This window comes from Epinephelus fuscoguttatus, linkage group LG12 (assembly GCF_011397635.1).
Source record: "Epinephelus fuscoguttatus linkage group LG12, E.fuscoguttatus.final_Chr_v1".
Classification (NCBI taxonomy): Eukaryota; Metazoa; Chordata; class Actinopteri; order Perciformes; family Serranidae; genus Epinephelus; species Epinephelus fuscoguttatus.
Window position 1 is genome coordinate 12,616,329 of NC_064763.1, and position 16,963 is coordinate 12,633,291.

At 44.2% G+C, this 16,963-nt stretch overlaps 1 long non-coding RNA gene and 21 other non-coding genes across 22 annotated transcripts; all 22 read right to left on the reverse strand.

The window, feature by feature from the left end:
* Positions 1–1,568: 1,568 nt before the first annotated feature.
* LOC125898986 (uncharacterized) lies at positions 1,569–2,600 on the reverse strand. The gene is made up of 3 exons (XR_007450697.1): positions 2,492–2,600; positions 1,759–1,870; positions 1,569–1,655 (listed from the first exon to the last, which is right to left on the reverse strand). It is a non-coding gene; the product is annotated as an uncharacterized LOC125898986 (long non-coding RNA).
* Positions 2,601–3,668: 1,068 nt separating this feature from the next.
* trnay-gua (transfer RNA tyrosine (anticodon GUA)) lies at positions 3,669–3,757 on the reverse strand. Its single transcript is given in 2 exon segments — positions 3,669–3,704; positions 3,721–3,757. It is a non-coding gene; the product is annotated as a tRNA-Tyr (tRNA).
* A 1,146-nt stretch (positions 3,758–4,903) lies between these two features.
* trnay-gua (transfer RNA tyrosine (anticodon GUA)) lies at positions 4,904–4,992 on the reverse strand. The gene is given in 2 exon segments: positions 4,904–4,939; positions 4,956–4,992. It is a non-coding gene; the product is annotated as a tRNA-Tyr (tRNA).
* A 323-nt stretch (positions 4,993–5,315) lies between these two features.
* Positions 5,316–5,404, reverse strand: trnay-gua (transfer RNA tyrosine (anticodon GUA)). The gene is given in 2 exon segments: positions 5,316–5,351; positions 5,368–5,404. It is a non-coding gene; the product is annotated as a tRNA-Tyr (tRNA).
* A 741-nt stretch (positions 5,405–6,145) lies between these two features.
* Positions 6,146–6,234, reverse strand: trnay-gua (transfer RNA tyrosine (anticodon GUA)). The gene is given in 2 exon segments: positions 6,146–6,181; positions 6,198–6,234. It is a non-coding gene; the product is annotated as a tRNA-Tyr (tRNA).
* A 326-nt stretch (positions 6,235–6,560) lies between these two features.
* Positions 6,561–6,649, reverse strand: trnay-gua (transfer RNA tyrosine (anticodon GUA)). The gene is given in 2 exon segments: positions 6,561–6,596; positions 6,613–6,649. It is a non-coding gene; the product is annotated as a tRNA-Tyr (tRNA).
* A 743-nt stretch (positions 6,650–7,392) lies between these two features.
* Positions 7,393–7,481, reverse strand: trnay-gua (transfer RNA tyrosine (anticodon GUA)). Its single transcript is given in 2 exon segments — positions 7,393–7,428; positions 7,445–7,481. It is a non-coding gene; the product is annotated as a tRNA-Tyr (tRNA).
* A 324-nt stretch (positions 7,482–7,805) lies between these two features.
* Positions 7,806–7,894, reverse strand: trnay-gua (transfer RNA tyrosine (anticodon GUA)). Its single transcript is given in 2 exon segments — positions 7,806–7,841; positions 7,858–7,894. It is a non-coding gene; the product is annotated as a tRNA-Tyr (tRNA).
* A 326-nt stretch (positions 7,895–8,220) lies between these two features.
* On the reverse strand, positions 8,221–8,309 carry trnay-gua (transfer RNA tyrosine (anticodon GUA)). The gene is given in 2 exon segments: positions 8,221–8,256; positions 8,273–8,309. It is a non-coding gene; the product is annotated as a tRNA-Tyr (tRNA).
* Positions 8,310–8,632: 323 nt separating this feature from the next.
* trnay-gua (transfer RNA tyrosine (anticodon GUA)) lies at positions 8,633–8,721 on the reverse strand. Its single transcript is given in 2 exon segments — positions 8,633–8,668; positions 8,685–8,721. It is a non-coding gene; the product is annotated as a tRNA-Tyr (tRNA).
* Positions 8,722–9,047: 326 nt separating this feature from the next.
* Positions 9,048–9,136, reverse strand: trnay-gua (transfer RNA tyrosine (anticodon GUA)). Its single transcript is given in 2 exon segments — positions 9,048–9,083; positions 9,100–9,136. It is a non-coding gene; the product is annotated as a tRNA-Tyr (tRNA).
* A 322-nt stretch (positions 9,137–9,458) lies between these two features.
* Positions 9,459–9,547, reverse strand: trnay-gua (transfer RNA tyrosine (anticodon GUA)). Its single transcript is given in 2 exon segments — positions 9,459–9,494; positions 9,511–9,547. It is a non-coding gene; the product is annotated as a tRNA-Tyr (tRNA).
* A 324-nt stretch (positions 9,548–9,871) lies between these two features.
* On the reverse strand, positions 9,872–9,960 carry trnay-gua (transfer RNA tyrosine (anticodon GUA)). Its single transcript is given in 2 exon segments — positions 9,872–9,907; positions 9,924–9,960. It is a non-coding gene; the product is annotated as a tRNA-Tyr (tRNA).
* A 738-nt stretch (positions 9,961–10,698) lies between these two features.
* trnay-gua (transfer RNA tyrosine (anticodon GUA)) lies at positions 10,699–10,787 on the reverse strand. Its single transcript is given in 2 exon segments — positions 10,699–10,734; positions 10,751–10,787. It is a non-coding gene; the product is annotated as a tRNA-Tyr (tRNA).
* A 326-nt stretch (positions 10,788–11,113) lies between these two features.
* On the reverse strand, positions 11,114–11,202 carry trnay-gua (transfer RNA tyrosine (anticodon GUA)). The gene is given in 2 exon segments: positions 11,114–11,149; positions 11,166–11,202. It is a non-coding gene; the product is annotated as a tRNA-Tyr (tRNA).
* A 326-nt stretch (positions 11,203–11,528) lies between these two features.
* On the reverse strand, positions 11,529–11,617 carry trnay-gua (transfer RNA tyrosine (anticodon GUA)). The gene is given in 2 exon segments: positions 11,529–11,564; positions 11,581–11,617. It is a non-coding gene; the product is annotated as a tRNA-Tyr (tRNA).
* Positions 11,618–11,939: 322 nt separating this feature from the next.
* trnay-gua (transfer RNA tyrosine (anticodon GUA)) lies at positions 11,940–12,028 on the reverse strand. The gene is given in 2 exon segments: positions 11,940–11,975; positions 11,992–12,028. It is a non-coding gene; the product is annotated as a tRNA-Tyr (tRNA).
* A 326-nt stretch (positions 12,029–12,354) lies between these two features.
* Positions 12,355–12,443, reverse strand: trnay-gua (transfer RNA tyrosine (anticodon GUA)). Its single transcript is given in 2 exon segments — positions 12,355–12,390; positions 12,407–12,443. It is a non-coding gene; the product is annotated as a tRNA-Tyr (tRNA).
* A 326-nt stretch (positions 12,444–12,769) lies between these two features.
* Positions 12,770–12,858, reverse strand: trnay-gua (transfer RNA tyrosine (anticodon GUA)). The gene is given in 2 exon segments: positions 12,770–12,805; positions 12,822–12,858. It is a non-coding gene; the product is annotated as a tRNA-Tyr (tRNA).
* A 324-nt stretch (positions 12,859–13,182) lies between these two features.
* Positions 13,183–13,271, reverse strand: trnay-gua (transfer RNA tyrosine (anticodon GUA)). The gene is given in 2 exon segments: positions 13,183–13,218; positions 13,235–13,271. It is a non-coding gene; the product is annotated as a tRNA-Tyr (tRNA).
* Positions 13,272–13,598: 327 nt separating this feature from the next.
* On the reverse strand, positions 13,599–13,687 carry trnay-gua (transfer RNA tyrosine (anticodon GUA)). The gene is given in 2 exon segments: positions 13,599–13,634; positions 13,651–13,687. It is a non-coding gene; the product is annotated as a tRNA-Tyr (tRNA).
* Positions 13,688–14,008: 321 nt separating this feature from the next.
* Positions 14,009–14,097, reverse strand: trnay-gua (transfer RNA tyrosine (anticodon GUA)). The gene is given in 2 exon segments: positions 14,009–14,044; positions 14,061–14,097. It is a non-coding gene; the product is annotated as a tRNA-Tyr (tRNA).
* Between the last annotated feature and the right edge of the window lie 2,866 nt (positions 14,098–16,963).

Here is a 16,963-nt window from a genome sequence, read left to right on the forward strand (position 1 = left end):
TAATAACTAAGACAATGGGTTTGACAAGCGGCTATGGTTGGACAAAATCAAGGTTTATTTTGCAATGACTCCACCTTACATAGTCATTTTGACAGATCAAACACCAATGAAAAATTCATCCTTCAAGCCGGAGTTGAACCAGCAACCTAAGGATACCTGTTAGAATCAATCTACAGTCCTCCGCTCTACCAACTAAGCTATCAAAGGGAGCATATATCCCTCAATGGATGGATAATGGATGGATGCTGGAACTGATGCTGAACCAAAGTTTATTGGTTGGATTGGCTGCCTCAATCTCCTGAGAATATCGCTGTCCACTTTTACATAATGGCAAAGCAAGTGCAGATGAAGTCTGACACCAACCACCATGCACTGTGCGGCATTTGGCAGTGTTCAATTCTGCACAGGGGCCTATTGCACAAAACTAGGATAAGGGATTAAGCCAGGATATCTTGGTTATCCTGGCTCAACTTATCCATGATCCGGTTGCACAAAAGCGGGATAGTGGAAAGCGGGATATGTTATGACATAAGTTACCATGGAGATTTATTCTGTGGAGCTAGCCTGCTCCAGACCAGGCTAAGTTCCAGGATCTATTCAATCTCATCCCTTATCTCAGTCAGCAGTCACCACAAACGGAAACCAATAGTTATTCCACTGCCCACTGCACATTGTTATCACATTCAACCAGACCCACTGTCATTATTTAAACATTTGTGATCATTAATTGCAATCATTTTAGATAAATGATGATTTTAGATGATTTTGCAATCATTAGATATTTTACAGTTTCCCATAGACTATATATAAAATACACATCCCATATAAATATAAATACACATCAAAGAGTAACATGATGTTCCTTTATTGAATAAGGATAAATCAAAGCAAGTAAACCATCAGCTCCTTTCAAAACTGAAGTCACACAGTGACTCTACAAGATTGAAAGCACAGAATCAAAGCATGTTATACAACACAGGAATAAATACACATTAAAGGTCTGTATATGATACACCCCGCATGTCTTCACACTGAAATAAATGCAGGACAAATCCATACACAACAAATGAACAGACAAATGAATGGATGCAGTAGCCTCCCTGCAAGCTTGTATACACACAGTATACAGCACAAACAACGTAAGAGGCCAAATCAATTTAAATTGAATTAAAAAAAACACACACACAAATTCCTCTGCCAATGCAGGCCATATTTAACTGAAATTCCCAGCATGCATCTCTGCCACTGCAGGACATATTTAACTTAAATTTAAAAGCATGCATGTTAACTAAAATAATTTAACACATATTAGTCTCTGACCAGCCGACCACTGTCGTCATCAGGGAAGATGGCAGGATTGTCCCAGTCCATGTGTGATGGCACTCTGGGGACCCTCTCCTTCCTCAGGCAGGCCACATTGTGGAGGACAGGACAGGCCACAGTGATGTCACATGCTCTCAAAGGGCTGACACTTAAGTGGTCAAGACAGTGAAAGCGTGCCTTCAGGAGGCCAAAGGTCATTTCGATCCTGGCCCTTGTCCTGGCATGGGCATGATTATAGGCATGCTGTGTTTCCTGAGGGTCTGTGTATGGTGTGAGGAGAAAAGGCTGGCAGGCATACCCCCTGTCCCCCAGCAACACACCAGAGAATTCACCTGTCAATACAAAATCTCATCATCACAACCTCATAAATAGAGTGACATTCTTGACACAGCCATGATGTAAAAAGTGGTTATTAATAGAGGTTGTGTGGCTCACCTTGTGATAGGCGCTGATAGATTCCAGAGGTCCGAAAGACTCGGGAGTCATGGACTGAGCCAGGCCACTTTGCCACAACATTGCTGATCAGATAGTCAGCATTGCAGACCATCTGAAATTATAAGATGAAGACTATTAAACCAATCAGTGCACATCACAAGCAATGCACAGTGTTCATTAATTGACAATATCAAAAAGTCATGTTCACCTGAACATTAATGCTGTGAAAGGATTTCCTATTCACAAAATCGATCGGGGGATTTTATACATGTATATATATATATATATATATATATATATATATATATATATATATATACACACACAAATATATATATATATATATATACACAAATATATATATATATATATTCTTATGATCAATCAGCATACACACGCACGCACACACACATAAAATAGCATACATATAATGAAACAGCAGAGAAGCATGGAGCATGAGGAGCAAACATAAGATAAGATAAGATAAGATAAGATAAGATGAACTTTATTTATCCCAAAGGGAAATTCAATTAAGTCAGTGAGCTCATCTATTTATCAAAGTCGATGGAGTTACATTTACACAATTTCACTCACATCTGCAGCCAATTTCACTTTCAATTTCAACTGATTGATAATCAGAGTACAACTACGTTTTCGAAGATGTTAATTAACTATTTGGATTGTAACTGATGGTTTCAGCGGAGCAGTGAGTGTGTATTTGTGCACTACTTACGCATTCAGGCACTCTGCAATACTTTGCCACGCTTTCTCTCGTTGTTTTATAACTGTGGCGGTGTTGCCTTTCTTTTTGATTTGATCCTTCACCTCTTCATAAGCCTCTGTGAGGATTTCTGCCTCCGACGGGGAAAAGTACACTGCTCTTGTTGCCATGGTGAATCGGTGAATCTGTGATCGATGGCGGGGTCTATTTGAGGAAGGCGCTTGCGCGCACTGATCCAGGATTGGTTTCACCTGGCTTGATGAATCCGTGTCTGCTCATCCTGGCTTGGTCTTTGTGCAACCAATTAAGCCTGCACACTTTTGTTTTGGATTCATTGAACCCAGCTCAGTCATTTATCCTGGATGGCTGAGAGGCCGTTTACACGTACACGGTGATTTTGATAAACGGAGACATCTTCCGTCATTTGTGCCCTTTGTTTACACGCAAATGGAGATTTCTCCTCTGAAAACGAATCTTTCTGAAAACGAATCTTTCCAAAAACTCCGGCCAGAGTGGAGATTTTGGAAAACTCCGGTTGCGCGTTTGCATGTAAACTGAAGTAAACGGACATAAACAGAGTTATAGGCAGCCCACGTCACAGTATGCGCCGGAACTTGCGCCTGTGTAAAAAGTGCGACCTATGTTGCTATGGTGACAATGGATACATGGAAGGCTTGAGCTTCTTGTTACTCTGCCACCTACAAGTTTGGCATGCTCTTGTGTATATATACACGGGTAAGTGTAAACGAAGATCTTTTTGAAAACGGAGACGGTGAAAAGTCCGTTTATGAAAATAGCCGGCAACGTCTAAACGGCGTCTGAATCCTACTTTTGTGCAACGGGCCCCAGGTCTGGCTCATCTTGATGACAACGATTACGCGTTCAACACGCAACCTTTTGTCCAATGAAATCAAGCCTTAATGGCTACGGTTACATGATGGCTTGTCATTCGGAATGAAATAAATCTGAATGATGTCCATTTACTTCAGTTTACATGAAAAGACTCAACATCATAACACTTATGACAAATTTAGAAAGCTCTTCCCTCAAATGGTTGGAGAACAACCACATAATAACTCAGACAATGGGGTCGACAAGCGGCTTTTGTTGGACAAAATCAAGGTTTATTTTGCAATGACTCCACCTTACATACTCATTTTGACAGATCGGACACCAATGAAAAAATTCATCCTTCGAGCCGGAGTTGAACCAGCGACCTAAGGATACCTGTTATGATCAACCTACAGTCCTCCGCTCTACCAACTGAGCTATCGAAGGGAGCACATATCCCTCAATCATCCATCCTCTGGATGGATGCTGGAACTGATGCTGAACCAAAGTTTATTGGTTGGATTGGCTGCCTCGATCTCCTGAGAATATCGTTGTCCACTTTTACACGATGGCAAAGCAAGTGCAGATGAAGTCTGACACCAACCACCACGCGGCATTTGGAGGTGTTCGATTTTGCACAGGTCTAGCTCATCTTGATGACAACGATTACGTGTTCAACACGCAACCTTTTGTCCAGTGAAATCAAGCATTAAGATTCCACTAAACTCTTTTCATTCTGAATGGTCACACATCGGACATCAATGAAAAGTCCATCCTTCGAGCCGGAGTTGAACCAGCGACCTAAGGATACCTGTTATGATCAACCTACAGTCCTCCGCTCTACCAACTGAGCTATCGAGAGCACGTATCCTTCAATCATCCATCCTCTGGATGGATGCTGGAACTGATGCTGAACCAAAGTTTATTGGTTGGATTGGCTGCCTCGATCTCCTGAGAATATCGTTGTCCACTTTTACACGATGGCAAAGCAAGTGCAGATGAAGTCTGACACCAACCACCATGGGGCATTTGGAGGTGTTCGATTTTGCACAGGTCTAGCTCATCTTGATGACAACGATTACGTGTTCAACACGCAACCTTTTGTCCAGTGAAATCAAGCATTAAGATTCCACTAAACTCTTTTCATTCTGAATGGTCACACATCGGACATCAATGAAAAGTCCATCCTTCGAGCCGAGTTGAACCAGCGACCTAAGGATACCTGTTATGATCAACCTACAGTCCTCCGCTCTACCAACTGAGCTATCGAGAGCACGTATCTCAATCATCCATCCTCTGGATGGATGCTGGAACTGATGCTGAACCAAAGTTTATTGGTTGGATTGGCTGCCTCGATCTCCTGAGAATATCGTTGTCCACTTTTACATAATGGCAAAGCAAGTGCAGATGAAGTCTGACACCAACCACCATGGGGCATTTGGAGGTGTTCGATTTTGCACAGGTCTAGCTCATCTTGATGACAACGCCACGTGTTCAACACGCAACCTTTTGTCCAGTGAAATCAAGCATTAAGATTCCACTAAACTCTTTTCATTCTGAATGGTCACACATCGGACACCAATGAAAAGTCCATCCTTCGAGCCGGAGTTGAACCAGCGACCTAAGGATACCTGTTATGATCAACCTACAGTCCTCCGCTCTACCAACTGAGCTATCGAAGGAGCACATATCTCAATCATCCATCCTCTGGATGGATGCTGGAACTGATGCTGAACCAAAGTTTATTGGTTGGATTGGCTGCCTCGATCTCCTGAGAATATCGTTGTCCACTTTTACACGATGGCAAAGCAAGTGCAGATGAAGTCTGACACCAACCACCACGCGGCATTTGGAGGTGTTCGATTTTGCACAGGTCTAGCTCATCTTGATGACAACGATTACGTGTTCAACACGCAACCTTTTGTCCAGTGAAATCAAGCATTAAGATTCCACTAAACTCTTTTCATTCTGAATGGTCACACATCGGACACCAATGAAAAGTCCATCCTTCGAGCCGGAGTTGAACCAGCGACCTAAGGATACCTGTTATGATCAACCTACAGTCCTCCGCTCTACCAACTGAGCTATCGAAGGGAGCACGTATCCCTCAATCATCCATCCTCTGGATGGATGCTGGAACTGATGCTGAACCAAAGTTTATTGGTTGGATTGGCTGCCTCGATCTCCTGAGAATATCGTTGTCCACTTTTACATAATGGCAAAGCAAGTGCAGATGAAGTCTGACACCAACCACCATGGGGCATTTGGAGGTGTTCGATTTTGCACAGGTCTAGCTCATCTTGATGACAACGATTACGAGTTCAACACGCAACCTTTTGTCCAGTGAAATCAAGCATTAAGATTCCACTAAACTCTTTTCATTCTGAATGGTCACACATCGGACACCAATGAAAAGTCCATCCTTCGAGCCGGAGTTGAACCAGCGACCTAAGGATACCTGTTATGATCAACCTACAGTCCTCCGCTCTACCAACTGAGCTATCTAAGGGAGCACGTATCCCTCAATCATCCATCCTCTGGATGGATGCTGGAACTGATGCTGAACCAAAGTTTATTGGTTGGATTGGCTGCCTCGATCTCCTGAGAATATCGTTGTCCACTTTTACATAATGGCAAAGCAAGTGCAGATGAAGTCTGACACCAACCACCATGGGGCATTTGGAAGTGTTCGATTTTGCACAGGTCTAGCTCATCTTGATGACAACGCTTACGTGTTCAACACGCAACCTTTTGTCCAGTGAAATCAAGCATTAAGATTCCACTAAACTCTTTTCATTCTGAATGGTCACACATCGGACACCAATGAAAAGTCCATCCTTCGAGCCGGAGTTGAACCAGCGACCTAAGGATACCTGTTATGATCAACCTACAGTCCTCCGCTCTACCAACTGAGCTATCGAAGGGAGCACATATCCCTCAATCATCCATCCTCTGGATGGATGCTGGAACTGATGCTGAACCAAAGTTTATTGGTTGGATTGGCTGCCTCGATCTCCTGAGAATATCGTTGTCCACTTTTACACGATGGCAAAGCAAGTGCAGATGAAGTCTGACACCAACCACCACGCGGCATTTGGAGGTGTTCGATTTTGCACAGGTCTAGCTCATCTTGATGACAACGCTTACGTGTTCAACACGCAACCTTTTGTCCAGTGAAATCAAGCATTAAGATTCCACTAAACTCTTTTCATTCTGAATGGTCACACATCGGACACCAATGAAAAGTCCATCCTTCGAGCCGGAGTTGAACCAGCGACCTAAGGATACCTGTTATGATCAACCTACAGTCCTCCGCTCTACCAACTGAGCTATCGAAGGGAGCACGTATCCCTCAATCATCCATCCTCTGGATGGATGCTGGAACTGATGCTGAACCAAAGTTTATTGGTTGGATTGGCTGCCTCGATCTCCTGAGAATATCGTTGTCCACTTTTACACGATGGCAAAGCAAGTGCAGATGAAGTCTGACACCAACCACCACGCGGCATTTGGAGGTGTTCGATTTTGCACAGGTCTAGCTCATCTTGATGACAACGATTACGTGTTCAACACGCAACCTTTTGTCCAGTGAAGTCAAGCATTAAGATTCCACTAAACTCTTTTCATTCTGAATGGTCACACATCGGACACCAATGAAAAGTCCATCCTTCGAGCCGGAGTTGAACCAGCGACCTAAGGATACCTGTTATGATCAACCTACAGTCCTCCGCTCCACCAACTGAGCTATCGAAGGGAGCACGTATCCCTCAATCATCCATCCTCTGGATGGATGCTGGAACTGATGCTGAACCAAAGTTTATTGGTTGGATTGGCTGCCTCGATCTCCTGAGAATATCGTTGTCCACTTTTACATAATGGCAAAGCAAGTGCAGATGAAGTCTGACACCAACCACCATGGGGCATTTGGAAGGTGTTCGATTTTGCACAGGTCTAGCTCATCTTGATGACAACGCATTACGTGTTCAACACGCCACCCTTTGTCCAGTGAAATCAAGCATTAAGATTCCACTAAACTCTTTTCATTCTGAATGGTCACACATCGGACATCAATGAAAAGTCCATCCTTCGAGCCGGAGTTGAACCAGCGACCTAAGGATACCTGTTATGATCAACCTACAGTCCTCCGCTCTACCAACTGAGCTATCGAAGGGAGCACGTATCCCTCAATCATCCATCCTCTGGATGGATGCTGGAACTGATGCTGAACCAAAGTTTATTGGTTGGATTGGCTGCCTCGATCTCCTGAGAATATCGTTGTCCACTTTTACATAATGGCAAAGCAAGTGCAGATGAAGTCTGACACCAACCACCATGCGGCATTTGGAGTGTTCGATTTTGCACAGGTCTAGCTCATCTTGATGACAACGCCACGTGTTCAACACGCAACCTTTTGTCCAGTGAAATCAAGCATTAAGATTCCACTAAACTCTTTTCATTCTGAATGGTCACACATCGGACACCAATGAAAAGTCCATCCTTCGAGCCGGAGTTGAACCAGCGACCTAAGGATACCTGTTATGATCAACCTACAGTCCTCCGCTCTACCAACTGAGCTATCGAAGGAGCACGTATCCCTCAATCATCCATCCTCTGGATGGATGCTGGAACTGATGCTGAACCAAAGTTTATTGGTTGGATTGGCTGCCTCGATCTCCTGAGAATATCGTTGTCCACTTTTACATAATGGCAAAGCAAGTGCAGATGAAGTCTGACACCAACCACCATGCGGCATTTGGAAGTGTTCGATTTTGCACAGGTCTAGCTCATCTTGATGACAACGCTTACGTGTTCAACACGCAACCTTTTGTCCAGTGAAATCAAGCATTAAGATTCCACTAAACTCTTTTCATTCTGAATGGTCACACATCGGACATCCAATGAAAAGTCCATCCTTCGAGCCGGAGTTGAACCAGCGACCTAAGGATACCTGTTATGATCAACCTACAGTCCTCCGCTCTACCAACTGAGCTATCGAAGGAGCACATATCTCAATCATCCATCCTCTGGATGGATGCTGGAACTGATGCTGAACCAAAGTTTATTGGTTGGATTGGCTGCCTCGATCTCCTGAGAATATCGTTGTCCACTTTTACATAATGGCAAAGCAAGTGCAGATGAAGTCTGACACCAACCACCATGCGGCATTTGGAAGTGTTCGATTTTGCACAGGTCTAGCTCATCTTGATGACAACGATTACGTGTTCAACACGCAACCTTTTGTCCAGTGAAATCAAGCATTAAGATTCCACTAAACTCTTTTCATTCTGAATGGTCACACATCGGACACCAATGAAAAGTCCATCCTTCGAGCCGGAGTTGAACCAGCGACCTAAGGATACCTGTTATGATCAACCTACAGTCCTCCGCTCTACCAACTGAGCTATCGAAGGGAGCACGTATCCTTCAATCATCCATCCTCTGGATGGATGCTGGAACTGATGCTGAACCAAAGTTTATTGGTTGGATTGGCTGCCTCGATCTCCTGAGAATATCGTTGTCCACTTTTACATAATGGCAAAGCAAGTGCAGATGAAGTCTGACACCAACCACCATGGGGCATTTGGAGGTGTTCGATTTTGCACAGGTCTAGCTCATCTTGATGACAACGCTTACGTGTTCAACACGCAACCTTTTGTCCAGTGAAATCAAGCATTAAGATTCCACTAAACTCTTTTCATTCTGAATGGTCACACATCGGACACCAATGAAAAGTCCATCCTTCGAGCCGGAGTTGAACCAGCGACCTAAGGATACCTGTTATGATCAACCTACAGTCCTCCGCTCTACCAACTGAGCTATCGAAGGAGCACATCCTCAATCATCCATCCTCTGGATGGATGCTGGAACTGATGCTGAACCAAAGTTTATTGGTTGGATTGGCTGCCTCGATCTCCTGAGAATATCGTTGTCCACTTTTACATAATGGCAAAGCAAGTGCAGATGAAGTCTGACACCAACCACCACGCGGCATTTGGAGGTGTTCGATTTTGCACAGGTCTAGCTCATCTTGATGACAACGATTACGTGTTCAACACGCAACCTTTTGTCCAGTGAAATCAAGCATTAAGATTCCACTAAACTCTTTTCATTCTGAATGGTCACACATCGGACATCAATGAAAAGTCCATCCTTCGAGCCGGAGTTGAACCAGCGACCTAAGGATACCTGTTATGATCAACCTACAGTCCTCCGCTCTACCAACTGAGCTATCGAAGGGAGCACGTATCTCAATCATCCATCCTCTGGATGGATGCTGGAACTGATGCTGAACCAAAGTTTATTGGTTGGATTGGCTGCCTCGATCTCCTGAGAATATCGTTGTCCACTTTTACATAATGGCAAAGCAAGTGCAGATGAAGTCTGACACCAACCACCATGGGGCATTTGGAGGTGTTCGATTTTGCACAGGTCTAGCTCATCTTGATGACAACGCTTACGTGTTCAACACGCAACCTTTTGTCCAGTGAAATCAAGCATTAAGATTCCACTAAACTCTTTTCATTCTGAATGGTCACACATCGGACACCAATGAAAAGTCCATCCTTCGAGCCGGAGTTGAACCAGCGACCTAAGGATACCTGTTATGATCAACCTACAGTCCTCCGCTCTACCAACTGAGCTATCGAAGGAGCACATATTCCTCAATCATCCATCCTCTGGATGGATGCTGAACTGATGCTGAACCAAAGTTTATTGGTTGGATTGGCTGCCTCGATCTCCTGAGAATATCGTTGTCCACTTTTACATAATGGCAAAGCAAGTGCAGATGAAGTCTGACACCAACCACCATGCGGCATTTGGAAGTGTTCGATTTTGCACAGGTCTAGCTCATCTTGATGACAACGCTTACGTGTTCAACACGCAACCTTTTGTCCAGTGAAATCAAGCATTAAGATTCCACTAAACTCTTTTCATTCTGAATGGTCACACATCGGACATCAATGAAAAGTCCATCCTTCGAGCCGGAGTTGAACCAGCGACCTAAGGATACCTGTTATGATCAACCTACAGTCCTCCGCTCTACCAACTGAGCTATCGCAGGGAGCACGTATCCCTCAATCATCCATCCTCTGGATGGATGCTGGAACTGATGCTGAACCAAAGTTTATTGGTTGGATTGGCTGCCTCGATCTCCTGAGAATATCGTTGTCCACTTTTACATAATGGCAAAGCAAGTGCAGATGAAGTCTGACACCAACCACCATGCGGCATGTGGAAGTGTTCGATTTTGCACAGGTCTAGCTCATCTTGATGACAACGATTACGTGTTCAACACGCAACCTTTGTCCAGTGAAATCAAGCATTAAGATTCCACTAAACTCTTTTCATTCTGAATGGTCACACATCGGACACCAATGAAAAGTCCATCCTTCGAGCCGGAGTTGAACCAGCGACCTAAGGATACCTGTTATGATCAACCTACAGTCCTCCGCTCTACCAACTGAGCTATCGAAGGGAGCACATATTCCTCAATCATCCATCCTCTGGATGGATGCTGGAACTGATGCTGAACCAAAGTTTATTGGTTAGATTGGCTGCCTCGATCTCCTGAGAATATCGTTGTCCACTTTTACATAATGGCAAAGCAAGTGCAGATGAAGTCTGACACCAACCACCATGCGGCATTTGGAAGTGTTCGATTTTGCACAGGTCTAGCTCATCTTGATGACAACGATTACGTGTTCAACACGCAACCTTTTGTCCAGTGAAATCAAGCATTAAGATTCCACTAAACTCTTTTCATTCTGAATGGTCACACATCGGACATCAATGAAAAGTCCATCCTTCGAGCCGGAGTTGAACCAGCGACCTAAGGATACCTGTTATGATCAACCTACAGTCCTCCGCTCTACCAACTGAGCTATCGAAGGGAGCACATATCCCTCAATCATCCATCCTCTGGATGGATGATTGAGCTGATGCTGAACCAAAGTTTATTGGTTGGATTGGCTGCCTCGATCTCCTGAGAATATCGTTGTCCACTTTTACATAATGGCAAAGCAAGTGCAGATGAAGTCTGACACCAACCACCATGCGGCATTTGGAAGTGTTCGATTTTGCACAGGTCTAGCTCATCTTGATGACAACGATTACGTGTTCAACACGCAACCTTTTGTCCAGTGAAATCAAGCATTAAGATTCCACTAAACTCTTTTCATTCTGAATGGTCACACATCGGACATCAATGAAAAGTCCATCCTTCGAGCCGGAGTTGAACCAGCGACCTAAGGATACCTGTTATGATCAACCTACAGTCCTCCGCTCTACCAACTGAGCTATCGAAGGAGCACATATTCTCAATCATCCATCCTCTGGATGGATGCTGAACGGATGCTGAACCAAAGTTTATTGGTTGGATTGGCTGCCTCGATCTCCTGAGAATATCGTTGTCCACTTTTACATAATGGCAAAGCAAGTGCAGATGAAGTCTGACACCAACCACCATGCGGCATTTGGAAGTGTTCGATTTTGCACAGGTCTAGCTCATCTTGATGACAACGACACGTGTTCAACACGCAACCTTTTGTCCAGTGAAATCAAGCATTAAGATTCCACTAAACTCTTTTCATTCTGAATGGTCACACATCGGACACCAATGAAAAGTCCATCCTTCGAGCCGGAGTTGAACCAGCGACCTAAGGATACCTGTTATGATCAACCTACAGTCCTCCGCTCTACCAACTGAGCTATCGAAGGGAGCACATATCCCTCAATCATCCATCCTCTGGATGGATGCTGGAACTGATGCTGAACCAAAGTTTATTGGTTAGATTGGCTGCCTCGATCTCCTGAGAATATCGTTGTCCACTTTTACATAATGGCAAAGCAAGTGCAGATGAAGTCTGACACCAACCACCATGCGGCATTTGGAAGTGTTCGATTTTGCACAGGTCTAGCTCATCTTGATGACAACGATTACGTGTTCAACACGCAACCTTTTGTCCAGTGAAATCAAGCATTAAGATTCCACTAAACTCTTTTCATTCTGAATGGTCACACATCGGACATCAATGAAAAGTCCATCCTTCGAGCCGGAGTTGAACCAGCGACCTAAGGATACCTGTTATGATCAACCTACAGTCCTCCGCTCTACCAACTGAGCTATCGAAGGGAGCACATATCCCTCAATCATCCATCCTCTGGATGGATGCTGGAACTGATGCTGAACCAAAGTTTATTGGTTGGATTGGCTGCCTCGATCTCCTGAGAATATCGTTGTCCACTTTTACATAATGGCAAAGCAAGTGCAGATGAAGTCTGACACCAACCACCATGCGGCATTTGGAAGTGTTCGATTTTGCACAGGTCTAGCTCATCTTGATGACAACGATTACGTGTTCAACACGCAACCTTTTGTCCAGTGAAATCAAGCATTAAGATTCCACTAAACTCTTTTCATTCTGAATGGTCACACATCGGACACCAATGAAAAGTCCATCCTTCGAGCCGGAGTTGAACCAGCGACCTAAGGATACCTGTTATGATCAACCTACAGTCCTCCGCTCTACCAACTGAGCTATCGAAGGGAGCACATATTCCTCAATCATCCATCCTCTGGATGGATGCTGGAACTGATGCTGAACCAAAGTTTATTGGTTAGATTGGCTGCCTCGATCTCCTGAGAATATCGTTGTCCACTTTTACATAATGGCAAAGCAAGTGCAGATGAAGTCTGACACCAACCACCATGCGGCATTTGGAAGTGTTCGATTTTGCACAGGTCTAGCTCATCTTGATGACAGATTACGTGTTCAACACGCAACCTTTTGTCCAGTGAAATCAAGCATTAAGATTCCACTAAACTCTTTTCATTCTGAATGGTCACACATCGGACATCAATGAAAAGTCCATCCTTCGAGCCGGAGTTGAACCAGCGACCTAAGGATACCTGTTATGATCAACCTACAGTCCTCCGCTCTACCAACTGAGCTATCGAAGGGAGCACGTAATCCCTCAATCATCCATCCTCTGGATGGATGCTGGAACTGATGCTGAACCAAAGTTTATTGGTTGGATTGGCTGCCTCGATCTCCTGAGAATATCGTTGTCCACTTTTACATAATGGCAAAGCAAGTGCAGATGAAGTCTGACACCAACCACCATGCGGCATTTGGAGGTGTTCGATTTTGCACAGGTCTAGCTCATCTTGATGACAACGTTTACGTGTTCAACACGCAACCTTTTGTCCAGTGAAATCAAGCATTAAGATTCCATTAAACTCTTTTCATTCTGAATGGTCACACATCGGACACCAATGAAAAGTCCATCCTTCGAGCCGGAGTTGAACCAGCGACCTAAGGATACCTGTTATGATCAACCTACAGTCCTCCGCTCTACCAACTGAGCTATCGAAGGAGCACGTATCTCAATCATCCATCCTCTGGATGGATGCTGGAGCTGATGCTGAACCAAAGTTTATTGGTTGGATTGGCTGCCTCGATCTCCTGAGAATATCGTTGTCCACTTTTACATAATGGCAAAGCAAGTGCAGATGAAGTCTGACACCAACCACCATGCGGCATTTGGAAGTGTTCGATTTTGCACAGGTCTAGCTCATCTTGATGACAACGACACGTGTTCAACACGCAACCTTTGTCCAGTGAAATCAAGCATTAAGATTCCACTAAACTCTTTTCATTCTGAATGGTCACACATCGGACATCAATGAAAAGGCCATCCTTCGAGCCGGAGTTGAACCAGCGACCTAAGGATACCTGTTATGATCAACCTACAGTCCTCCGCTCTACCAACTGAGCTATCGAAGGGAGCACGTATCCCTCAATCATCCATCCTCTGGATGGATGCTGGAACTGATGCTGAACCAAAGTTTATTGGTTGGATTGGCTGCCTCGATCTCCTGAGAATATCGTTGTCCACTTTTACATAATGGCAAAGCAAGTGCAGATGAAGTCTGACACCAACCACCATGGGGCATTTGGAGGTGTTCGATTTTGCACAGGTCTAGCTCATCTTGATGACAACGTTTACGTGTTCAACACGCAACCTTTTGTCCAGTGAAATCAAGCATTAAGATTCCACTAAACTCTTTTCATTCTGAATGGTCACACATCGGACACCAATGAAAAGTCCAGCCTTCGAGCCGGAGTTGAACCAGCGACCTAAGGATACCTGTTATGATCAACCTACAGTCCTCCGCTCTACCAACTGAGCTATCGAAGGGAGCACATATCCCTCAATCATCCATCCTCTGGATGGATGATTGAGCTGATGCTGAACCAAAGTTTATTGGTTGGATTGGCTGCCTCGATCTCCTGAGAATATCGTTGTCCACTTTTACATAATGGCAAAGCAAGTGCAGATGAAGTCTGACACCAACCACCATGCGGCATTTGGAGGTGTTCGATTTTGCACAGGTCTAGCTCATCTTGATGACAACGATTACATGTTCAACACGCAACCTTTTGTCCAGTGAAATCAAGCCTGAATGTCAAACAACCTCTTTTCATTCTGAATCAAATCAAATCAAATCAACTTTATTTATATGGCATTTTTCATACAACAGTAAAACAAAGTGCCTCACAGAGGTTAAAAACAACAAAGATCCAAACAGAAAACAAAAAGAAAAGAGAAAACCCAACCCTCCCACCCAACAAAAAGCTATTTAGCTCATAAAATTGAGTTACTAGCTAGGTAAGAATGATCTAAAACAGAGACATAAAATGCATCAAAACTAAAACCTATAGGCTAACTAAAATAACAAAAGATAAAGGTTAAATGAGATAAGAATGTAAAAAGAGGAAGGGTAAGAATATAAAAAATAAATAAAAAATAGATAATAGAAGGATAAATCGGTTATAAGTGGAATTTAAAATAGATAAATAAAGAGATCAGTTAAAAGCCTGATTAAAAAGATGAGTCTAGAGCCGGGCTATTCAACTGGCAGCCCCCAGGCCGGGTCCGGCCTGCGGGGGATTTTGTGCTGGCCCTTTGGGCGGAACATAGGGAATACATGCGGGTCGTTTCATATACAGCTCATGGCTATGACTCATGGTACATTATGTGGTGCAGTAAGTGGCGGTATGCACCCGTTTACACCATGGTGGCAATCTGCTATGTAATCAAAAGAGGAGAAAGAATATTTACTTGTTTTGGCCGGACACATATTTTTGGGGACCACAATGGACCAATCAAAGTCGCCCATGCGCGCTCTAGCTGCACTCTGCTCTGACCTATTTGTTTCTTCTTTCAAGCCAAGCACATAGCTCGACTAACAAGACAAAATGTCTCTCTCTACTTTAAAAAAACGAAAAGTTGACTCAGAGAATAGGCAGTTCAACAGTGAATGGACAGAGAAATATGTGTTTATTGCTGTTGGTGCGAAGCCTGTGTACCTAATCTGCAACGAGTGCCTCTCCGTGAGTAAAGAGTATAATTTGAGAAGGCATTTCAAGACAACACATGCTAGCTTTGACGCCACTTTCCCACCAGACTCTGCTGCTTGGAGCCAGAAGATTTCGGGGCTTACATCTTGTTATGAGCAAAGACGTCGCACCTTGTTTCGGGCCTGTACGGATCAGGAGAGAGCAACGGCTGCATCGTTAAGGGTGGCATGGATATTAGGCAAAAAGAAAAAGCCGTTTACAGACTCAGAGACTGTCAAAGAGTGTATGCTGGCATCAATCGAGGAAGTGGTTACAGATGAGAAAACCCGAAAAAGCATAATCGATTCGGTCAAGCAAATTCCAATATCTGACACGTCAAATATGAGGAGAGTGGAGGCCCTTGCATCGGACGTTTCCGAGACGCTTTTGGACAAGCTGAGGAAGGCGGAGGTGATGTCTTTGGCCGTGGATGAATCGACGGATAACAGCGATGTTGCACAGCTGTGCCTCTACGTGCGATTTTTGATGGGGAATGCTTTCGTGAGGATCTGCTTGGATTAATTCCCATGGAGGGACACACCACGGTGAGATTCTATTCACAAAAATTGCTTTATTCTTTGAAGAGAACAAATTGGATTTGGCGCGCGTTAACATGTTGGTGACGGATGGTGTGCCCTCGATGGCGGGCAGGGAACAGGGGCTCGCCGCGAGGATGACAGCCGTGGCTCCGCAGCTGAGATCGGTTCATTGCCTCATCCACCAAAGCCTCCTGTGTGCCAAGCTAAGTGGTGAGTTAAAAGAGACCATGGACTCTGTCATGGCAATTATAAACTTTATCCGTTGTACCTCCAGCTTACAGCACCGACTTTTCCGCAAGTTGTTGACTGACATGTTAGCTGAATACAAAGATTTGCTCATTCACAATGACATTAGATGGCTTAGCAAAGGAAACGCATTGAAACGATTTTGTGAACTAAGACAGGAGATTGTGGTGTTTCTCTGGAATTCAAAGCTGAAAAAAGCTGTCAAGTTTCGGTCTCTGATGGAAAATAAGGACTTTAATGCTGCTGTTTGCTTTTTGAACGATATTTTCCATCATTTGAACCAACTCAACATGGAACTGCAGGGCAGAGATAAAACAGTCACGCAACTTGTGGAGAGACTTCATGCTTTTCAAAGAAAGCTCTCACTTTTCTCTGCTGATCTTCGTCCAGGGAAGATGCTCCACTTCCCCACATTGAGGAAATCAGGCCTACAAATTACAAAGGTGATGTCAGGCTTTATTGAC